The following is a 22,493-nucleotide window of genomic DNA, read 5'->3' as shown; positions in this document are numbered from 1 at the left end:
GTACTTAGTAAACCCATCCACCATCACAAACACATATTCACATCCCCCTCTAGACACTGGTAGTGGACCAAATAAATCTACAGCTACTAAATCCAGCCGATTTTGTGGTTCTACTGAATACATCTGTCCTTGGATAGTTCTATTGTTGGCCCTAACTTTCTGGCAACGATCACAGGATTCTAATCGCTGTTGCACCCTTCTCCACATATTATCAAAAATTACCACTTCACTTAACTTAGCTATACATTTACGAGCGCCATAATGCCCATACTTACAATGTACGTAGTCTATAAGTGCATCTACATGTTGCTCCGGAAAACATATTTTCCAATTCTCCTCACTGTCTTTCCTGCGCCTAAATAAGACATCTTTATGCACTTTATAGTAGACCAGTAATTTTGGGTAGTCTGGATGACCTAATCTACTCTTTACTAATTTAATGTTGTCATCCTGGTTCTGTTCCCTCCGTAGGTTCTTACAAATGCGCTTAATTAAGCCATCGTCCTGGAGCTGCATGATGGCCAACATTACTTCATTATTATCGGTATTTCTTAAAGATTTCCCTTCTTGTCCTGTATCTTTCACACTTCTTGATAAGGCGTCCGCCACGATGTTCTCGGAACCCTTAATGTATATCATCTTATAATTAAATTGCTGTAAATACAGGGACCACCTTCTTAATCTAGCATGTTTTAGCTGACATGAGTCTAAATATGTAAGGGCACTATGGTCTGTGTAGATCCAAATTTCATGTCCTAAAAGGTACTTTTCAAATTTTTGCAGGCCGAAAATAACAGCTAATGCTTCAAGTTCAGATATACTATAATTTTTCTCGGATTGTTGCAATGACCTGCTCGCAAAGGCTATGGTCTTGTGGACTTCCTCTTCTCCTTCTTTTTCCAACTGAAATAGTTCAACTCCTAACCCGTAACCACAAGCATCAGATCCCAGACAAAATGGTTTCGAAAAATCGGGATGGTTCAAAATCTTACTATTAATAAGAGCTTCTTTCAATTCTTCAAACGCCTTCTGACACTGAGAAGTCCATTTATAAACTACATTTTTCTTTAAGAGTTCTCGCAGGCACGGTGCACTGAATAATTGTCCAGACACAAATTTTCTATAAAACCCAAACAAACCAAACATCCCCTTTAATGCTTTACGTGTTGTAGGTGCAGCATAATCCCTTATTGCTCTAATCTTTTCTGGATCCGGCATGATACCATCGCCACTCACTATGTGCCCCAAGAATTTAATTTCTTTCTTTACAAATTCAGTTTTGTCTAGCTTCAATTTCATACCCCCCAATTTTATGGCCCTCAATACTTCATCCAATAACATACAGTGTTCCTCCCACGTTGGTGTCGATATCAAAACGTCGTCTACATACACTGTAATTCTTCTTAGTAGATGGTCCCCTAATACCTGCGACATAGCTCTTACAAAGGCACATACACTTATATTTAAACCAAACGGCACCACCTTATACTGATAACATCTACCTTCGAATAAGAATGCCGTGTACTTTCTTGATTCCTTTGCTAACGGTAGGTTCCAATATCCACAGGTCACATCCATGGATGTAAAGAACTTAGCACCTTTAAACTTTTGTAGCAGTTCTTCAATATTCTCCGGACGGTCACTCTCAGGTAGTACTATTTTGTTTAATGCTCGAGCATCCAACACTAGTCTAATTGAGCCATCCTTCTTAGGAACTATGACTAGCGGGTTATTGTACACACTAACAGCCCTTTCAATAATTCCCCACTCTAACATATTTTGAATTAAGTCACGTACTGCCTCCTTATGTACTTCTGGGATTGCAAATGGTTTTTTGAAGAAATGAGCGTCTTTCTGCACTGTCAAAAAACACTCATAATCCTTTACTAGCCCTGGTTGATCTGAGAAAACCTCGGCATGTTTGACTAGTATGTCTTAAATCGTTTTTCCTTGCTTCATCAATATCAATTAATTCTAGTAATTTCTCCTCGATCCTATTTCTGACACTCACAAGCTCAGACGGATCCTCTACTTTTTTGCCACCGTACTCATTATAGCCCTCCAAGAATTTCTCTGTTTTACAAATACATATAGGAAAATCATTCTGCTCAGGATCCTCACATAGCTGCTTACCGATGAAAGGTATAGTAATTAGTTTACCCTTAATTTTTACCATAACATCATTGGTAGAAAAATTCACCCATCCTTCATATTTATTCAAAAAGTCAGCCCCCACCAATATGTCTACACTCAGTCCATTTATAACTAAGAAGTTCTGTCTTATTTCTACTTCCTTAAATGCTATGGGTAGAAACACTTCCTGTTTTACTGTCTTCTTAGTCTTACCGGTTGCTACTACAATGTTCAAGCCACTTACTGGCATCTTAACAATCTGTTTACTGTTAGGGAGTTCATTTACCAAGTTCTGGGATACTGCACAGACTTCCGATCCAGTATCTATCAAACATTTAACTGGTTCATTTAATACTCTTAGCTCTACTATCGGTTGCCCTAAGTACTCTTTATTTATTTTGGGTTCTGCTTCCTCCAATAAATCTTGCACAATTTCTCTCCTTTCGAAGCCTGTCTTTTGGGTGGCAATCACATTCACACTTACAGGGTTTATTTCATGCTTATTATCACCCTCAATTCTAGTGGCAGCTCCTATCAGCCTATCCACTATTGCTAAGTCAAAACATTTTTCCAATGTTTCCCCCTCTTTCTCATTAACCTCCTTTTCTACGACCCTATCCAAGGCGTCGTCATTAACCTCTACCTCCTCCTCTAATCTATCCTCTTCTTCGTAACTATCTACAACATCAATTATCTTATCAAGCACAGTCACAACCCTGCCATTATTACTGTTCTCACCCCTATCCGACAGCTCTTCATTAGTTTTACTGTGCATAATGTCTTTCTGATTATTACCCTTATAACTAGTACTTAGTTCTTCAATAAGTGGCTTCTTATGATTATTCTTACAGTTAATTGGTTCATTAACCTCCACTTGACTTAAAGCTACTATCTCTGTCTGTTTTACGTTATCCTCCCTAAATTTTGTAGCAACAACATTTATGTTAGGTGGTCGTTCAGGCTGCTTTCTTATGAATGGTTTTGCCAGCGGATTTAACTTTAAACGCTGTTGCCTACGATCGCCAGCACACTCGTAGACAATTAATGGTTTTCCGAGCGCGGTGCGTCATCACTATGCCTCCAGCTGACCGCCTCACCTCCTGACATCTGTCGGCCGCTGTCATACTGCTCGCGTTCATTGAACCTGTTAACATATGTTCTTCCTCTACCACGTGAACTGCCACGGTATCCGCCGCCTCTCTGAACACCCATCCTATTAATGTTTACATCCGCGCGATTGTCATTCTGCCTAGCAGGCGGGCGATGCTCCCTCCTCATGTTTTCTTCTTCTTTTTGGACGGATTCAACCCTTTCTAAATACTGTACGAACTTGTCAATGTTATCTCGGGGCGCAGATATGATCTTAGTTTTCCAGTTCCACGGTAGCTTATTTTCTACCCCTAATATGATCTGTTCTGTTTCTAACTTATTACTAAGGTAGGACAGAGTTGTTACCCACCTTTGAACAAATCGTTTGATGCCCTCTCTCTTGGGGTCATACTTCTCTCCCGACCAGAACCGATTAAGAACATCCATCTGCTTTCTCTTTCCCCAGTATTCCTCAAAGAACGCTAATTTAAATTCTGACAATTTCGCGTATTTTTCAGAGGCTAAATTCCCCCATACTCTGGCCTCTCCCATCAAATTTGAAGTGATAAAGCCTATCTTTTGTTTATCGCTCCATACTTTCGGCAAAACGTCTTCAAAATCGTTCCAAAATTCTCTGGGGTGCATGTTCTTACTTGGGTCAAATTTTAAAAACTGTCTGTGAGTAACATACGCAACCTCGGTAGATTCAATTATTCCACTGGAAATTATACTACCACTATGGTTAGAAACACACTGTTCTACTTTGGTTAGTCTGCATTCATGCCCACAAAGTTGCTCATTCACACTTTCACTGAAATGGCTTATGTGAGTCTCTAAATTATTGACCTTATTTACAACTTGCTCTCCAAGTTTCTCACACCGAATTTTGGTATCATTTACTTTACATTCTAAGGCGGCATGATTAATTTCATTGGAATTCTCTACCACTTTTATGTGCTCACATACTTTATCTAATTCTGCATCAACATGGGATTTAAATTGCTGTTGATCCTCAGTCACCTGTTCGATTCGTGTCGTCAATTCACTTTGCACTTGAACAATATTTTCTGTACATTCTAGTTTAACCTGCTGTATTTCAACATTTACTTTACTACTGAGCACTGCTAAATCTTGCTTCCAACAGTCTCTGAGATCGGATATTTTGGAATCTAAATCAGCGCCCATTTTAGTCATCTCATTACTTAAATCAGATCCTAATTTAGACATTTTTGAATCCATTTTACTTGACATATTAGTTTCCATTTGTGACATATTAGTTTCCAATTTTGATATACTGGAATCCATTTTACTTGACATATTGGAATCCAACACGTTCATCTTAGTTAATAGATTCATCAGCATACTGGCGACATTATCCTTCGCCCCCTCATTTGCTGATACAATGTCCCTATTAACATTAACTACCGGCATGGGTAACTGTAACTCACTGGGCACTGACATATTTGGATCTGACTCCAAACTATAATTAACATAGGATGAATCAGTCAAACTACTACTGAAATTGGGTTGAGACACGTCTAAACTAAAATTCATGGGGTCATTTTCCCCTGTCTCCATCCCACTATCACAACTTAGTTCCGCCTTTTTGTCACTTGGTTGAAACTCAGCCATTTTTCTCAGTTTGACTCCACAAACACACAAAGTTTTCAAAAGCACTGTACTTAACTTTGTGCTTCGGCGTGCTGCGTTGCTGCTAGATGAAACTGCGGGTCCGTTCACCATACACTGCAATGCTGTACCAGTTTCCGGGCCCCCGCTCGAATCAGCGCTGCCAACTGCCACTGCTGTCGTCGCCTCTGCGAAGTCTCCGTAGCTCGTCGTCTGCCAGACGCCGTCGTAGACTGCTATTCCAATCGGCGCGTAGTCACCGAAAAATTCTTCCGTTCCGTACAACACATTACAGTTCACGGACACTTTCACTGTCCTTCCTATTCACGTGGCGATATCAATTTGTACGCTACACAGTTCCTACACATAGCGAGCACTTCTGTATTGTCCGGTAATTGTCACTACTGCTTTTTTTTTTTGAAATTCACTGGAATTTACTATTTTTATTTCCCGGCCGATGCACCACTTGCGACGGGTCAGGCTCTTATCGCGCAGTTTCCTTTCCCTGAAAGAAAATCCACCTACCTCGTTTCTTAGGTAGTTGCTGCACTCGCCTCTCCTGATAGCAGCTACTGGAAAAATTGCAGAAAAGCAGTGTTGAAGAAACTGCAATTTAATAGCCGCTCACCGGAGGCCGCGATACATGTTTGCTGAAATACAATCTATGAGCAATCTTCCTAAATAAATTGAGTTATTGGAATGGTAGTAATTGTTTACTCAAACGAGAACGCGAAGTTGGTAATTCTATTTAAGCTCTTTATTGTCTTTAAGCCTGATCATCAGCCCGCTAATCTACGTTTGAAGAAAGTTCAGTTCACAATTCTATCCACACTCAAACCCCGCCAGAATTAGCTTTCAAAGTTACGGAATTTACTTAACTGCAACACAGACGATTTTCTAACATACACGTTTGCAGTCGATGTTCAATAATAGTTCGTTTTTTAATGTTAATGCTCGCCATAAGCACTTAGTAAAAGTTTACGAAGTACCGCCACGCTTTTAATTATTAAAGTTACTCGCGTCTTTCGCGGAACGAAAAGTCACAACTCGCTCAAACTCACACTACGCGTTACTGGACTCTTCCAGTCTCAAATCGCACAGTACCGAACCGATGAAGCCGTTTTATGACTTCATTTTACACATTATTCGCGAGGACACATCAAGCATGTCTCTTCTCGATCACAGTTCCTTCGCGACTCCTCATCCACTCGCGACTCACTCTCCTAGTCTGCTAACCGTCCTCGCATCTCATTGGCTCACACATCACACAGCCAATCAGAATTAACTCTTTGGGTGCGCCTCGCGCCAAAATCTAGCACGCACCAGTCATGACTTCTGAATCATTTACGTCATGATTTCTTGTTACACAAAATTTACTGTATAATTTAACAAACCGAAAGGAAAACTAGACTTTACTTTATTTCCAGAAATTATTTAAATACTCGCGAACGTTCTGGCTGCTTGTACAATACCATACACTCTTGGACATCCGACATTCACTAAGATGGGGAACCACTGGCGACTCTGTTCCCACGGTTACATCGTCTGAACACTTGCGAGTTCCAACCTAGATTTTATACACTTGCAAAGAATGGCGAATGTCCCTCTTTCATTCACTCAGGCACACTCATTCACTCTCACCTACTCATATAAAATAACTGTTCACAAAAATTCAAAACATTTATGGTTTTAACAAAGTTATAGGTGAATTTCTAAAAGTAAAATTCTCAAAATAAATACAAAAGCACGGAAGGTGATTTTGTTTCATAGTTGGATGGTCACTGAAGGTGATCTATACATAATGGTATTTATTTAGACTCGAAAATTGTAGAAATTTGCGTTTTCTGTAAGATTTTTCTAATTTCCAAAATATGCAGGTTTCAAAGCTCAAATTTGGATGACTTATTTTTATTCATAACAGAAACTAGTATATTAACTTTTAATTTCCTCAGGTTCCTCAGTTAGAAGTTATTAAAGATGAAAGTTCCACGTTATACACGCGGCTAGTTAGCGCACAGGTCTTACATTCTCACGGTACAGACATGCCATATGGTCGTGACGTCAGACGAACGGACACCGGTAATCTGCCCGCTACAGCACATATGCTAATCTGATGGCTACTTTACAGTCTGTCTACATTTCACAGTAAATATTTGATAGAAAACTGTGCGCTCGCACTAGTTGCGACGCCACAGACTGAAGTTGCGTAGAACCGCTCGTCCTCATCGTCACAAGAAAAATGTTGAAAGATTCGTTCAGGACGACCGTCGTATCACTCAGAGAGAAACAGCAAGCACAATCGGCATTTCACAAGAATGTGTGGGTCACATTATTGCTTTGCTTTGCTATCGGAAGATCTGTGCACGATGGGTGCTTCCTTCTCTAGATTGTCGCACAGTTGACAAAATGGTAGATATCTAAATAGACGACAGAGGGATAGAGAAACAATTAAAATCGCTCAAAAGAGGAAAGGCCGCTGATCCTGATGGGATACCAGTTTGATTTTACACAGAGTACGCGAAGGAACTTTCCCCCCTTCTTGCAGCGGTGTACCGTAGGTCTCTAGAAGAGCGAAGCGTTCCAAAGGATTGGAAAAGGGCACAGGTCATCCCCGTTTTCGAGAAGGGACGTCGAACAGATGTGCAGAACTATAGACCTATATCTCTAACGTCGATCAGTTGTAGAATTTTGGAACACGTATTATGTTCGAGTATAATGTCTTTTCTGGAGACTAGAAATCTACTCTGTATGAATCAGCATGGGTTTCGAAAAAGACGGGCGTAATCCTTACCCATTGCATTCCAAAGGGCACTACGGTAACAGGTGCATCCTACGAAAACGTTTTGAAGAACAAAGTCCTTCCTGCACTGCAACAAAAACGTCCGGGAAGGGATGCGCATATGCTGTTTCACCAAGACAACGCACCCGCACATCGAGCTAACGTTACGCAACAGTTTCTTCGTGATAACAACTTTGCAGTGATTCCTCATGCTCCGCACTCACCTGACCTGAATGTGACGTTTAGCTTTTTCCAACAATGAAAGGCACTCTCCGTGGCCGCACACTCACCAGCCATGCTGTTATTGCCTCAGCGATTTTCCAGTGGTCAAAACAGACTCGTAAAGAAGACTTCGCCGCTGTCATGGAATTATGGAATCAGCGTTGTGAAAAATGTGTACGTCTGCAGGGCGATTACGTTGAAAGGTAACGCCAGTTTCATCGATTTCGGATGAGTAGTTAATTAGAAAAAAAAATCGGAGACCTTAGAACTTGAACGCACCTCGTATGTACGTTGTAAATGCAGTTTTGCCACCGAAGTAAAGATAAGTAGTGGAAGATCAGTAGTGTGGAAGTAAAGCAAAAGTAAAAAAAATAGCAGTTCATTTATGGCATATAAATTCGCTTTGAGTAGTCTATTTTCCTTAAGTGAGGGTTTCCACCTAAACTCATATAACGTCCACCTTCCGCTTTGTAAGACAAACTGCATACATGGTCAAAATCGGATGGAAAGCTTAGTTTAACGTGTCATGTTAGAGAAACTGATCAAAGAAGAAGCGATAAACCACCTGTACAAATTTGTTGGAGGAAGCAGCTATGACTTCAACGAACTATTACCGCTGTCACTGGAATGATGACTAGGAAAAATCCAAATCGTCAGTACGGGACTGTGGTTTGAGCCCCATTTCTCGTATCCTGATCGACGCGTCGTGTCGATCGGTACAAAACATGGAAATCAGTAAAACCCTTAAAATCCACAACAACTGTTTACAGTACACTACTTGTTTTAGTGATTCTCTTTTTCTGTTGAAACCGCTTAAATAATGTTTCTTAGTAGTGACCAATAATGGGAACATTTGACTGCATTTAGGGGCATCGACACACAACCGAACTTTCATCGAGGATAACGATGAGAATGTTCTGAACCGAATGCTCTCAATGACCAGGTGGAGTGCACGGCTGGTCCTAGAACGCCGCTGAGTCACTCATGACGATTGCTGGGGGTGTATTCTCCGTTTTCCCTCGGAGGTCGTAAGGTAGCGTCCATAATGGTCTCTAAATCGACAACACGTGAGGTCGCTCAGTCGTGACTAGCCGGCAACCAACAGACACAAACAGCGAACGTCATTTTACATCCGGAGTAACATCGAACTAGAGACATACAGCGGTCCCCCTTCTGAACTGTTCCTCGTGGAAAATTAATGAGATAAATGTTACACATACGTGAGCATGACACAAGCAGCAGTACCTTTTCCGAAACCAACAATAAAATTTCGTTTCCAGATTTGCAGCATCGTCCTCGTAGAAATCTCTGACGAAGATATAAACTGATGTATTGGATAATGTATATCACTGCGCTTATAGTTAAGGAGTCACGTAAAATAATGTTAGAAACTTGATAATCGTTAGTTTGGTTCTTCCGCCTAATGTTAACAAACCCGAAGAAGGAACGAACTGTATCATTATAATCGTTATAATTCCAACAATACCTTCACTGTTAAAACCCTGAGCTGTTTGTAGGAACTAATGTTTACAGCATACTCTGAAACACTGATGAATAGGTTGTTTGCATTTTTATCGGTACTGGCCAACAACAATCTGCGTTGCTTTTTGCAGTAAAACAAATTCCGTCTGAAATAAGTCATTTACTTTCGAAATACAACAACAGATTGTCTGTTTATTTAGCTGTATGAACTAGTTTTACGAATAATTTGCACAGTAGATATAGATGGAGCTGATGACGTAACAACAATTGTAGAGGAATAGTCTTCAGGAACGATCAATGGGACACATTGTGGTCTCCTTGTCAAACAGAGAAAGCTGTTCAGTATACTTTGTATTAACAATATCAGAGCGACTGCTCAATTCACGCACTACACAAATGATTGAGTCGTGACGTCGGCTGCGTTGGAAAAAAGGACGATTGTGGGTTCATAGACCAGTTAATTATTCGATACTCAGCAAACAGGTCGCGTGAGAACCAGTTTGCTCTGTTCGTTCAAGAATTCCAGAAAGCAGAGCACCGGTTGATCAGAAAGCCTTAATTTCGGATCCGCACAGTTTCATAACAAATAAAATGCGTACATCCGGAATACTCGAACAGACAGTAACGTAGTTCTGTGTAGCGCAGTGTTGTATAGCATAGTATAGGCTAGAACGATAAATTACGAAATTTGTGGTATAGCAATGGGGTTCTGTACTGTAATTCAGCAGCACTTGTTTTCTAGCCTCCAGATCAGGGCACACAGATGAGGCAAAAAATTATGACCACCTACTCAAAAGCATGCTGGTCCACCTCTGGAACGCATTTCAGCAATCATTCCCCATGCCATAGATTCGACAAGACTTGATAGATTTCCAGAGGGTTCTGGCAACAGATGCCTACGCACAAGTCACACAGTTCCCATAATTTGTGGCCGGTTGTTTTGTGGGCGCGGAGTTGGTGTCCGATAGCTCCCCAGTTGGGTTTCACAGGATTTAGGTAAGCCGAAGTTGATGGCCAAGACATCAACGGCAGTTAACTACCCTGCTCCTCAAACCATTGCAGCAAGATTCTGGCCTTGTTACACAGAAAGTTATCCTGCTGGAAAATGCCATCACAGTTGAGAAAGACATCAAGCGCAAGGTGTTACAGGTGGTCCCTAATAGCGTTCACATAGGGCACAGCTGTCCTGGTGATTTCGATTACCACTGCAGGTCCCACGGAAGCCTAGGTGAGTGTCCCCCATACCCTAATACAGCTCCCACTGATCTACGTCTGTGGGGCGCTGCATGTTCCGAGCAGGCCTGTCTGGACACGACCACTGACTTGGTTTGACAATAAACGGAGTTTATCCGACCAGGCGGCTAAACTCCATTGATCCGCGGTCCAACCCCCATGATCCCATGCTCACTATAATCTTAACTGACGATGTTGTTGGGTCAACATCTGAACATGTAGGGGTCCTCTGATACCAGACGGCTGCTCGACACTCTGCGCTGAACACTGTGCTCCAAAACACTTGTGCCTGTTCCAGCACTCATCTCCATCGTCAGATCTGTCACAGATGGCCACCTATCCTGCTTGTGAGGTAATGGGCGAGTTGTGGCGCCCTGAAAATATTCTAAGTTCAGACTTGGCGTGGCCGTGCTGGGGAGGGGAATTCCATGGTGACGCTGTGTCGATGAATTAGACATGCCGGGAGTGCCAAAGATGGCGGACTTTGTGAAACCTTAATGGCGGACATTTCACAGTTCGTATAGAAATTAATAGTAGGCAGATGAATCATGATACCTCAAAAAGAAATACGTACATTACCATTATTTGCATGATGATTCTGATGGTCTAATCAGATATTCAATATCTTTATTAGTTTAAAGTTTAGTATCTGATGATAAATTATACGAGTAACACCCAGCAACGAATTTCCAAAAACTAAATGGTTCATCCGATTTTGTCGAACGGCGTGTCTTTAGAAAGTTATTAGTGTAAACCTAAATTGGTATAAATTACAGGCAGCTAACTTGAATGGTGCACGAGTTAGTGAATCCCAAAGTGGCCGATTACCATAGATCACGTCAGGCCATAAGTACTCCACAGTTACACGAGAAAATGCTCATAAAAGTATTTATTCACCTATGCCTTTCTTTATATCCGATATATATTATTCACGAAGAAATGAGTGAATTATTTACTGTGTTTCAGAAAGCACAGAGACATTAGGCTACCTCTATTGTTTCCCTGTTATTCAACTTATATTTTATTTAACTGCTGGACCATCGACACCAATAAGTGTTTTGTAATAATAAACGGCATTCTTAAAGGTACGTCTACTATCATACTCGTCATTTAAAGTCGTTAAGAATAGCCCCTGGAGATTTTATGTAATTGCCATCTTTCATTTATAAATATCTATTCATTCAAAATTCGCAACTGCCGAGTGATAGGACCCTTCGACCATTCTTGTGGATTCTTATCGTATACTGTAGACTTAGCAGTATTTGGCCTGTAATGCAGCAACAACGTACCCCAGCCCCTAGACAACGAAACCAGACAAAATGTTTCGTATTACAACTCTGAGTCTGGGGGTGTAAGTAGGCTGTTTAGGTTTTTATGTTGGCAACGCCAAGTAGCGCTCTGTATGAAAATCACTGACTGTGCTGTGTGCAGTCTGTGGCTGGATAGCACTGTTGCAATATTAGCTATTGTAGTGTTGGGTAGTTGCATGTGAAGAGCGCGTAGCGTTGCGCAGTTGGAGGTGAGCCGCCAGCAGTTGTGGATGTGAGGAGAGAGATGGTAGAGTTTTGAGAGCGGACGATCTGGACGTGTGTCCGTCAGAAAAAGGAAATCTGTAAGACTGGATGTCATGAACTGCTAACGATGCCTATCAGTAGTTAGTGCCTTCAGTAGTTAGAATCTTTTATTTAGCTGGCGGTATTGGCGCTAGCTGTATTGCAGTAGTTCGAGTAACGAAGATTTTTGTGAGGTAAGTGATTCATGAAAGGTATAGGTTAATGTTAGTCGGGGCCATTCTTTTGTAGGGATTATTAAACGTCAGATTGCGTTGCGCTAAAAATATTGTGTGTCAGTTTAGTTTTAATCAGAATAAGCAAAGAGAGAAATGTCCTAGTACGCTCAGTTTTGCTCGGCTGTTTAAAAATCAAATAAAATAGAGGTTTTCCGGCACTGCCATTTATAAATTTTTCTAAGAGGATGTTTCAAGGATTCGTAGTTGAGGGCCACAGTACCTCATTTCATTTTGTTTGAAAGCCCGCATGCTTTGAAGAGTGGGTGAAGCCTCCGATCTCTATGTTCTGTGATGAGGCACGGACGTCCAACTTCTTGTCACCTACTAGTGGTTTCAGAGTTTTCCAACCACTTTCCACTGGTGCTCACGCAGTAGCACGTGGTCAGCCGACCAGCTCCGCCGTTTCCGAGATGCTCACTCTCAGCACTGGGCCACAATAATCTTGCTTTTGCCAGTGTTGCTGAAATCGGCGGATTTCCGCATTTGCACCACTTATCGTGGGTACAGTAATTCCCCATTCGCCACTGCTCCGCTCATATAACTCTCTTACAGCGTCACGTGTCCTCAGTGCCATTAGACAGCATACGCCCTCAGGATGGGCACTGGTCGCAATGTTTCCGCTCATCAGTATATATCTGTATTCAAAATGCGAAAAATTAGTATGTCGACATTCTTTCATTCTTTGTTTTTTTTTCTCTAATTTCTCTTTTTTCCACCTGTTTTTGCTTTCCTGAGACAGTAGAATGCCAAAAAATATTTATGAAGTTGAAATTTTATATTAAAATACACTCCTGGAAATGGAAAAAAGAACACATTGACACCGGTGTGTCAGACCCACCATACTTGCTCCGGACACTGCGAGAGGGCTGTACAAGCAATGATCACACGCACGGCACAGCGGACACACCAGGAACCGCGGTGTTGGCCGTCGAATGGCGCTAGCTGCGCAGCATTTGTGCACCGCCGCCGTCAGTGTCAGCCAGTTTGCCGTGGCATACGGAGCTCCATCGCAGTCTTTAACACTGGTAGCATGCCGCGACAGCGTGGACGTGAACCGTATGTGCAGTTGACGGACTTTGAGCGAGGGCGTATAGTGGGCTTGCGGGAGGCCGGGTGGACGTACCGCCGAATTGCTCAACACGTGCGGCGTGAGGTCTCCACAGTACATCGATGTTGTCGCCAGTGGTCGGCGGAAGGTGCACGTGCCCGTCAACCTGATACCGGACCGCAGCGACGCACGGATGCACGCCAGGACCGTAGGATCCTACACAGTGCCGTAGGGGACCGCACCGCCACTTCCCAGCAAATTAGGGACACTGTTGCTCCTGGGGTATCGGCGAGGACCATTCGCAACCGTCTCCATGAAGCTGGGCTACGGTCCCGCACACCGTTAGGCCGTCTTCCGCTCACGCCCCAACATCGTGCAGCCCGCCTCCAGTGGTGTCGCGACAGGCGTGAATGGAGGGACGAATGGAGACGTGTCGTCTTCAGCGATGAGAGTCGCTTCTTCCTTGGTGCCAATGATGGTCGTATGCGTGTTTGGCGCCGTGCAGGTGAGCGCCACAATCAGGACTGCATACGAGCGAGGCACACAGGGCCAACACCCGGCATCCTGGTGTGGGGAGCGATCTCCTACACTTGCCGTACACCTCTGGTGATCCTCGAGGGGACACTGAATAGTGCACGGTACATCCAAACCGTCATCGAACCCATCGTTCTACCATTCCTAGACTGGCAAGGGAACTTGCTGTTCCAACAGGACAATGCACGTCCGCATGTATCCCGTGCCACCCAACGTGCTCTAGAAGGTGTAAGTCAACTACCCTGGGCAGCAAGATCTCCGGATCTGTCCCCCATTGAGCATGTTTGGGACTGGAAGAAGCGTCGTCTCACGCGGTGTGCACGTCCAGCACGAACGCTGGTCCAACTGAGGCGCCAGGTGGAAATGGCATGGCAAGCTGTTCCACAGGACTACATCCAGCATCTCTACGATTGTCTCCATGGTAGAATAGCAGCCTGCATTGCTGCGAAAGGTGGATATACACTGTACTAGTGCCGACATTGTGCATGCTCTGTTGCCTGTTTCTATGTGCCTGTGGTTCTGTCAGTGTGATCATGTGATGTATCTGACCCCAGGAATGTGTCAATAAAGTTTCCCCTTCCTGGGACAATGAATTCACGGTGTTCTTATTTCAATTTCCAGGAGTGTATATACTGGAGAAGAGGCTGCAACAATCCTACTGACCCATAGGCTGACAGGTCTCAGCAGGATTAGTTCGGGAGCAGTATACCATAGTTATAAGTGACTTACTTCCACCAGCGTGACAAGACAAGCGGGAGTCGGAACGCAATTACTGCTGCATATCTTCAGCTATTTGACGACGATTGCCACCCATCCTGGTATCAGAGAAGTGACTACCTAATCTGTGGGAAGTCTACAGAAATATCACGGAAGCGTCTGGTAATGGTTACCTGCAGGGTGTAATACGACTGCAGGAAAAAATTACCCACGATGCAAAGGGGTTCTCATGTTCAATTCAGTTAGTTAGTCAATCAGTTTGATTTCAATTATGTACTGCCGGGTGGGTGGAAGTGAGGGCAAGACTACCATAGAAATTATACAAGAGCTGGAGCGGTAATCAGGCGTTTTTCATTGTGGTGGTAACTTTTGCCTGAATTTTAATGTCCCACCTACCCAGGGAGAGATGACAATCGTAATAAAATCAGCTATATTACCGAATTTATAAACTGGCATGTAGTATAAATCTGATATTTACAACTCCTTTGTGCTACTACCTTATAAGAGGCATCTGGTTATTTTACGAGACTTCGAAAGCGATGAGGCATCCTATGACAGAGGTAGAGTCTGCTCTTAGCACTCCGTCATGAGCCATAAGCAATATCCTGTCTTGCAGGATGTGGCAGATATTAAGGTGATAAGGACAGATTTTTCTATCTGATGAGAGAATTCGTAGAGGAAATGTAGGATATGCCACAGTGTTGTGCAGGATTTTCGCAATAAGCAACGATACTTAAGCGATGTGAAAACGCGTGTGCGGTTCGGTTTCTACTGTATTTGAAACTAACTTGTGCAAAAGGGAAATATCTACATATTACATGAATAATTCTAGGTATATTGACAAAACAACATAAAGTGGATTTTTTAAACTGGAGAGTTTATGTCGGGCATGAAACTGCAGTATGTCAAGTAGCGTCTGCTTGTTTGGCTTTGTGCCACAGCCAGCATAGAAGTGGTCACGAAGGATTGGTGCCTAGAAGCTGTGACGTAAGCCTGTCGCGAACGACAGTTACAACGAAAAGTTGTTCGAGTATGCAATACATTCGGCAGACGGCGCAGCACTAGACTGCCGGTGACTAATCAGTTTTTTCATCCTGAGATGCTGGCAATGAGCACAACATTCATAAAAAATATCGTACGATGTATTTCCGATGTTTCTGTTGGCTAGGATGTGACTTCAAACTCGTAAACAGGTGTAAGTGTTTCTTTCTCCCATCATGCTGCTGCATAAGTCCTGGATTTGTAGCCACATTGGGACAGTGGATTGCTGGCCTAATATTATTAGCCATCCCTGTGTCTGTGCCAGCAGCTGTTCACTTGTAGATTGGCAGGAGGCTTATCCCTGCAGTTCAGTCGTAGCTTGCTGCTTAGTATTATTAATCATTTGTCCCAGGTACGGCTATTGCTGTTGGCCAGAATAATAGAGAAAATATCTTCTGTGCATTTACCAGCTGAACTGGACAGAGCTACCGTCTAGCACTACTGCTTGGTGACTGGCAACTACCGCTCCTCTACGCCCATGATTCAAAGCCAGAGGAAAAAAAAATGGAATTTCTCGCCAATAGGAGGAGGGGAGTTAGACTGCACCAGTATTCTGGGTCGGCTTTCTTGGAAAGTGATGTCATATACTAATACAGTATTCCAAACATGGGCTCGGTATTTCCTAAAGGGGTAATTAATTGATCAGTTTAATTAATTAGTAAATTAATTTGATATCAATAGTGTGCCAGGGTCAGCTTCCATTTTCCCAGAGGGCTGGATGATTTCTCAGGAGGACTGATTATCCGAAGAAGGTCATAAACCATTCAGCAGAACAATATATTAAGGTCTTAAATCGATCAGTGGTGGTGGTTAGTGTTTAACATCCCGTCGACAACGAGGTCATTAGAGACGGAGCGCAAGCTCGGGTTAGGGAAGGATTGGGAAGGAAATCGGCCGTGCCCTTTCAAAGGAACCATCCCGGCATTTGCCTGAAACGATTTAGGGAAATCACGGAAAACCTAAACCAGGATGGCCGGAGACGGGATTGAACCGTCGTCCTCCCGAATGCGAGTCCTAAATCGATCAAATGTCACAATGTAATACATTTGCATATCAGTTTGTCGTTAAAAGTGTGCCAGAACAAGCTTTGGTTACTACTTATGAGATGTTCCATATATAAACTGTCAGCGTATAGACACCCACACACTTGGTCTAGGGGTAGGGTATTTGATTAGATATCGAAACGTCCTCGGTCCCAAGTTCGAAACGCGTCATCTCTTAAATTTTGATTAATGATCAGCACTGGCGGCCGAAGACTTCCGGCAAGAGAAGTCGACCCCATTCCGCCAACCGCCTTGTCAAAGAGGGCGGAGGAGCGCATGGAGGTTAAGGGCAATTTCTTGCCTTTGCGCTGGGAAACCGCCCTTAAAGGCGGAAGAGTCAGCAATGATCAGCGGAGGAGAATGCAGAATGCAATGGAAACCACTGAATTAAACACACGTAACGTGTGACGTCCCGAGTGGCTGAGCGGCTTTAGGCGCTACAGTCTGGAACCGCGCGACCGCTACGGTCGCAGGTTCGAATCCTGCCTTGGTCATGGATGTGTATGATGTCCTTATGTTAGTTAGGTTTAAGACGTTCTAAGTCTAGGGGACCGATGACCTCAGATGTTAAGTCCCGTAGTGCTCAGAGCCATTTGAACACATTACGTGTATCCACAGGACCTGTGGACTGTAATTGAAAAAGTGTCGTGATGATCTCTCGATTGGCAAAAGGTTCCGGTATAGACCAACATTCGGGTCTCCGGGAAGAGACTGGCAAGGGGGATGTGACCGTGAGAAAATCTACAAAGGGAAATGCAAAGAATTAATCTAGACAAAGTAGGGATCAATGAAGTGAACTGGAAAGAAGACAAGGATTTCTCGTCAAATGAGTGTAGGGTAACATCAACAGCAGTAGCCAATGGTAGAGCGGGAGAAGGATTCGTTATGAATAAGGAGGTAGGGCAGAGAGCATGTTACTGTGAACAGTTGTTTCTATCAGGATCTGCAGCAAACAAGCTCCGACAACTGCAGTTCAGGTATACATGCCGACATCGCAAGCTAAGAATGAAGAGATAGAGAGAAAGTATGTGAGGGTATTGAATGCATAATACAGTACGTGAAGGAAGATGAAAATCTAATAGTCATGGGGGACTGGAATGCAGTTGTAAGGGAAGAAGTAGATTAAAAGGTTACAGAAGAATATGGGCTCGGAACAAGGAATGAGAGAGGGGAAAGACTAATTGAGTTATGTAATAAATTTCAGCTTGAAATAGCGAATACTCTGTAATAGTGAATGGGTGGAATTCTTGAAAAAGGGCGGGTGATGCGGGAAGATTTCAGTCAGATTACGTCATCGTCAGGCAGAAATTCCGAAATCAGATACTCGATTGTAAAGCGTACACGGGAGCAGATACAGACTCAGTTCACAATGTAGAAGTGATGAAGAATACGCTGAAGTTTAGAAGAATCAATACGCAAGGAAGCGGGTTACAGAAGTACTAAGGAATGACGAGATACGCTTGAAACTCTTTACGGCTATAGATACAGCAATAAGGAATACCTCAGTAGACAGTACAGTTGAGGAGGAATAGACATTTCTAAAAAGGTCCATCACAGAAGTTGGAAAGAAAAACGTATAAAGAAAGAAAGCAACTATGAAGAAAACATGGGTAACAGAAGAAATACTTCAGTTGATCGATGAAAGAAGGAAGTACATAAATCTTCAGGGAAATTCAGGAATACAGAAATACAAGTCGGAGAGGAATGAAATAAATAGGGAGTGCAGGGTAGCTTAATGAACTAGGTGACGAAAGATGTGAAGAGCTCGAAAAATAAATGATGGTCGCACTGACTGGTACAGTACATAGGAAAGCCGAAACAACCTTCAGTGAAATCAAAAGTAAGGGTGCTAATATTAAGAGTTCAAATGGCTCTGAGCACTATGGGACTTAACATCTGAGGTCATCAGACACATCCATGACCGAGGCAGGATTCGAACCTGCGACCGAAGCGGTCGCGCGGTTCCAGACTGACGCGCCTAGAACCGCTCGGTCACAGCGGCCGGCAACATTAAGAGTGCAACGGTAATTCCACTGCTCACTGCTTAAGGCAGAGGATAGAGCAGATAGGTGGAAAGAATACACTGAAGGCCTCCAGGAGGGGAAGCTATGTGTGATGCGATAGAAGAAGAAACAGGAGTCGATTTAGAAGAGATAGAGTTTCCAGTGCTAGACTCAGAATTCAAGAGAGATTTGCAAAACATAAGATCAAATAAGGCGAAAGGGATAGAATTTCTAAAATCATTGGAGGAAGCGGCAACAAAACAACTATTCACGTTGGTGTGTAGAATGTATTAGTCCGGTAACATATCGTCTGACTTTCGGGAAAATATCATCCACACAATTCCGAAGACTGAAAGACTTGACAAGTTTGTGAATTATCGCACAGTCTGCTTAACAGCTCAGGCATCCACGTTACTTACAAGAAAAATATATCGATGAATGGAAAAGAAAATTGAGGATGTGTTAGGTGGACAGTTTGGCTTTAGGAAAGACAAAGGCACAACCGAGGGAATTCTGACGTCGCCGTCGGTAATGGAAGCCAAAGTAAAGAGAAAATGAAGACACGTTCGTATGATCTGTCGACTCCGAAAAAGCGTTCTATAATGCAAAATGGTGCAAAATGTACTAAATTCGGAGAAAAATAGGAGCAAGCTGGGAAAAGGGCATTCCTGTCCATGAGAAGGCTACTAGTATCAAATACAGGCCTTAATACGAGGAAGAAATTTCTGAGAATGTACGTATGCAGCCACAGCATTGTGAAACATGGACTGGGGGGAAACCGGAACAGAATAAATTTCTGATAATATACGTCTAAGCATTTGAGATGTGGAGCTACAGACGAATGTTGAAACTTAGGTGGGAGTGATGAATTAAGAAATGAGGAGGCCCTGCGCAGAATCGGAGAGAAAAGGGATATCTGGAAACCACTGGCAAAGAGAATAGACAGAGTGATAGGATATCTATTAAGACATCAGGATATGATTTCCACGGCACTAGAGAGAGGTGTAGAGGCAAAAACTGCAGAGGGAGACAGAGATTGGAATGCATCCAGCAAATAATTGAGGACGTAGGTTGCAATTGCTACTCGGAGATGAAGAGGTTAGCACAGGGGAGGAATTCGTGGCGGGCCGCATCAAACCCGTCAGTAGACATGTTGTTGTTGTGGTCTTCAGTCCTGAGACTGGTTTGATGCAGCTCTCCATGCTACTCTATACTGTGCAAGCTTCTTCATCTCCCAGTACCCACTGCAACCTACATCCTTCTGAATCTGCGTAGTGTAGTCATCTCTTGGTCTCCCTCTACGATTTTTACACTCCACGCTGCCCTCCAATACTAAATTGGTGATCCCTTGATGCCTCAGAACATGTCCTACCAACCGATCCCTTCTTCTGGTCAAGTTGTGCCACAAACTCCTCTTCTCCCAAATTCTGTTCAATACCTCCTCATTGGTTATGTGTTCTACCCATCTAACCTTCAGCATTCTTCTGTAGCACCACATTTCAAATGCTTCAATTCTCTTCTTGTCTAAACTACTTATCGTCCACGTTTCACTTCCATACATGGCTGCACTCCATACAAATACTTTCAGAAACGACTTCCTGACACTTAAACTTATACTCGATGTTAACAAATTTATCTTCTTCAGAAACGGTTTCCTTACCATTGCCAGTCTACATTTTATATCCTCTCTACTTCGACCATAATCAGTTATTTTGCTCCCCAAATAGCAAAACTACTTTACTACTTTAAGTGTCTCATTTCCTAATCTAATTCCCTCAGCATCACCCGATTTAATTCGACTACATTCCATTATCCTAATTTTGCTTTTGTAGATGTTCATCTTATACCCTCCCTTCGAGACACTGTCCATTCCGTTCAACTGCTCTTCCAAGTCCCTTGCTGTCTCTGACAGAATTACAATGTCATCAGCGAACCTCAAAGTTTTTATTTCTTCTCCATGGATTTTAATACCTACTCCAAATTTTTCTTTTGTTTCCTTTACTGCTTGCTCAATATACAGATTGAATAACATCGGGGAGAGACAACAACCCTGTCACACTCCCTTCCCAACCACTGCTTCCCTTTCATGTCCCTCGACTCTAATAACTGCCATCTCGTTTCTGTACAAAGTGTAAATAGCCTTTCGCTCTCTGTATTTTATCTCTGCCATCTTCAGAATTTGAAACAGAGTATTCCAATCAACATTGTCAAAAGCTTTCTCTAAGTCTACAAATGCTAGAAACGTAGGTTTGCCTTTCCTTAATCTTTCATCTAAGATAAGTCGTGGGGTCAGTATTACCTCAAGTGTTCCAACATTTCTACGGAATCCAAACTGATCTTTTCCCCCGAGGTCGGCTTCTACCAGTTTTTCCATTCGTCTGCAAAGTATTCGCGTTAGTATTTTGCAGCTGTGAATTATTAAACTGATAGTTCGTAATTTTCACATCTGTCAGCACCTGCTTTCTTTGGGATTGGTATTATTATATTCTTCTTGAACTCTGAGGGATTTCGCCTGTCTCATACATCTTGCTCACCAGACGGTAAAGTTTTGTCAGCACTGGCTCTCCCAAGGCCGTCATTAGTTCTAATGGAATGTTGTCTACTCCGGGGGCCTTGTTTCGATTCAAGTCTTTCAGTGCTCTGTCAAAATCTTCACGCAGTATCATACCTCCAATTTCATCTACATTTACATCCTCTTCCAGTTCCATAATATTGCCTCAAGTACCTCGCCCTTGTATAGACCCTCTATATATACCTTTCTGCTTTCCCTTATTTGCTTAGAACTGGGCTGCCACCTGAGCTCTTGATATTCATACAAGTAGTTCTCTTTTCTCCAAAGGTCTCTTTAATTTTCGTGTAGCCAGTATCCATCTTACCCCTCATGAGATAAGTCTCTACATCCTTACATTTGTCCTCTAGCCATCCCAGCTTAGCCATTTTGCACTTCATGTCGATCTCATTTTTGAGATGTTTGTATTTCTTTTTGCCTGCTTCATTTACTGCATTTTTATAATTTCTCCTTTCATCAATTAAATTCAATATTTCTTCTGTTACCCTAGAGTTTCTACTAGCCCTCGTCTTTTTACCTATTTGATTCTTTGCTGCCTTCACTATTTCATCCCTCAAGCCTACCCATTCTTCTTCTACTGTATTTCTTTCCCCCATTCCTGCGAATTGTTCCCTTATGCTTTCCCTGAAACTCTGTACAACCTCTGGTTCTTTCAGTTTATCCAGGTCCCATCTCCTTAAATTCCCACTTTTTTTGCAGTTTTTTCAGTTTTAATCTACAGTTCATAACCAATGGATTGTGGTCAGAGACCACATCTGCACCTGGAAATGTCTTACAATTTAAAACCTGGCTCCTAAACCTCTGTCTTACCATTATACAATCTATCTGATACCTTTTAGTATCTCCAGGATTCTTCCATGTATACAACCTTCTTTCATGATTCTTGAACCAAGTGTTAGCTATGACATGCGCTGCACAAAATTCTACCACGCGGCTTCCTCTTTCATTTCTTAGCCCCAATCCATATTCACCTACTATGTTTCCTTCTCTCCCTTTTCCTACTCTCGAATTCCAGTCACCCATGACTATTAAAATTTCGTCCCTCTTCACTACCTGAATAATTTCTTTTATCTCATCATACGTTTCATCAATTTCTTCATCATCTGCAGAGCTAGTTGGCACATAAACTTGTACTACTGTGGTAGGCATAGGCTTCATGTCTGTCTTGGCCACAATAATGTC

The sequence above is a fragment of the Schistocerca gregaria genome, chromosome 3, assembly GCF_023897955.1.
Source record: "Schistocerca gregaria isolate iqSchGreg1 chromosome 3, iqSchGreg1.2, whole genome shotgun sequence".
Taxonomy (NCBI): Eukaryota; Metazoa; Arthropoda; class Insecta; order Orthoptera; family Acrididae; genus Schistocerca; species Schistocerca gregaria.
This window is presented reverse-complemented; position numbering follows the sequence as displayed.